We start from the raw sequence: 2500 nt of genomic DNA, 5'->3' as shown, positions 1-2500 counted from the left end.
CTCACATTATCAAGGAACTATGAAAGTAAAGCATCCAAGGAAGCTATATAAGGGGTCTGGCATATATATATATATATATATATATATATATATATATATATATATATATATATATATATATATATATATATATATATATATATATATATATATATATATATATATATATATATATATATATATATATATATATATATATATATATATGCAAGACACAATGAGGTCAGCGACATCATTAAGAGAACCCTTGCTACAGCTGGATGCCCAGCCGAGAGGGAGCCCCGATCACTAGCAGCCAACAATACCCACAACCCAGCAAAACCGCCCCAACGGGATCACCATCTATCCTTGGAAGAATGGCAAGCTCTTAGCATGGGACTATACCTGTGTGTCCACACTGGCTGACACCTATATCCATCACAGTGTTGGGCGACAGGGAGGAGCTGCTGACCACAGGGAGGAGTACAAGATCAGCAAGTACAGGGACATAAGCCAACAATATCAATTTGTCCCAGTGGGATCAGAGACTTTGGGATCATGGGGAAAAAATGCCACACGTTTCCTTAAAGAACTGGGTTCCAGACTCATCGACACCACCAGGGACCCAAGGGCAGCCACTTTCATGTTCCAGCACCTCAGTGTGGCCATCCAGAGGGGAAATGCTTGCTGCATACTTGGCTTGCGTCCGGCTTCGGAGGAGCTGGAGGAAATTTATGATCTTTAATACATTGTACCATTGTCTTCATGTTTACGTTTCCTGTAAATGTATTCTGTTTATTAATAAATGTTCCCATAGAATATAAAATATAGGGGGTGGTAGGAGAAGAAAATATTCATACAGCTCCCGGGAGAACCTTGAGTTTTCCCTGAGGTACGTTTGTCTTCTCCAGCTATGTAGGTGGTACTTCCCTATATTTTTATTTATAAATATACATATATATATATATATATATATATATATATATATATATATATATATTTATATATATATATATATATATATATATATATTTATATATATATATATATATATATATATATATATATATATATATATTTATTTTTTTTTTATTATCACACCGGCCGATTCCCACCAAGGCAGGGTGGCCCGAAAAAGAAAAACTTTCACCATCATTCACTCCATCACTGTCTTGCCAGAAGGGTGCTTTACACTACAGTTTTTAAACTGCAACATTAACACCCCTCCTTCAGAGTGCAGGCACTGTACTTCCCATCTCCAGGACTCAAGTCCGGCCTGCCGGTTTCCCTGAATCCCTTCATAAATGTTACTTTGCTCACACTCCAACAGCACGTCAAGTATTAAAAACCATTTGTCTCCATTCACTCCTATCAAACACGCTCACGCATGCCTGCTGGAAGTCCAAGCCCCTCGCACACAAAACCTCCTTTACCCCCTCCCTCCAACCCTTCCTAGGCCGACCCCTACCCCGCCTTCCTTCCACTACAGACTGATACACTCTTGAAGTCATTCTGTTTCGCTCCATTCTCTCTACATGTCCGAACCACCTCAACAACCCTTCCTCAGCCCTCTGGACAACAATTTTGGTAATCCCGCACCTCCTCCTAACTTCCAAACTACGAATTCTCTGCATTATATTCACACCACACATTGCCCTCAGACATGACATCTCCACTGCCTCCAGCCTTCTCCTCGCTGCAACATTCATCACCCACGCTTCACACCCATATAAGAGCGTTGGTAAAACTATACTCTCATACATTCCCCTCTTTGCCTCCAAGGACAAAGTTCTTTGTCTCCACAGACTCCTAAGTGCACCACTCACTCTTTTTCCCTCATCAATTCTATGATTCACCTCATCTTTCATAGACCCATCCGCTGACACGTCCACTCCCAAATATCTGAATACGTTCACCTCCTCCATACTCTCTCCCTCCAATCTGATATTCAATCTTTCATCACCTAATCTTTTTGTTATCCTCATAACCTTACTCTTTCCTGTATTCACCTTTAATTTTCTTCTTTTGCACACCCTACCAAATTCATCCACCAATCTCTGCAACTTCTCTTCAGAATCTCCCAAGAGCACAGTGTCATCAGCAAAGAGCAGCTGTGACAACTCCCACTTTGTGTGTGATTCTTTATCTTTTAACTCCACGCCTCTTGCCAAGACCCTCGCATTTACTTCTCTTACAACCCCATCTATAAATATATTAAACAACCACGGTGACATCACACATCCTTGTCTAAGGCCTACTTTTACTGGGAAAAAATTTCCCTCTTTCCTACATACTCTAACTTGAGCCTCACTATCCTCGTAAAAACTCTTCACTGCTTTCAGTAACCTACCTCCTACACCATACACTTGCAACATCTGCCACATTGCCCCCCTATCCACCCTGTCATACGCCTTTTCCAAATCCATAAATGCCACAAAGACCTCTTTAGCCTTATCTAAATACTGTTCACTTATATGTTTCACTGTAAACACCTGGTCCACACACCCCCTACCTTTCCTAA

At 40.6% G+C, this 2500-nt stretch overlaps 1 protein-coding gene across 1 annotated transcript in view; it reads right to left on the bottom strand.

Moving 5' to 3' along the window:
- The window catches only part of LOC128690553 (PDF receptor-like), a 61126-nt gene that overhangs the window by 19376 nt on the left and 39250 nt on the right, over window positions 1-2500 (bottom strand). The gene's annotated exons all lie outside the window — the stretch shown is intronic.

This window comes from Cherax quadricarinatus, chromosome 29 (assembly GCF_038502225.1).
Source record: "Cherax quadricarinatus isolate ZL_2023a chromosome 29, ASM3850222v1, whole genome shotgun sequence".
Taxonomy (NCBI): domain Eukaryota; kingdom Metazoa; phylum Arthropoda; class Malacostraca; order Decapoda; family Parastacidae; genus Cherax; species Cherax quadricarinatus.
This window is presented reverse-complemented; position numbering and strand designations above follow the sequence as displayed.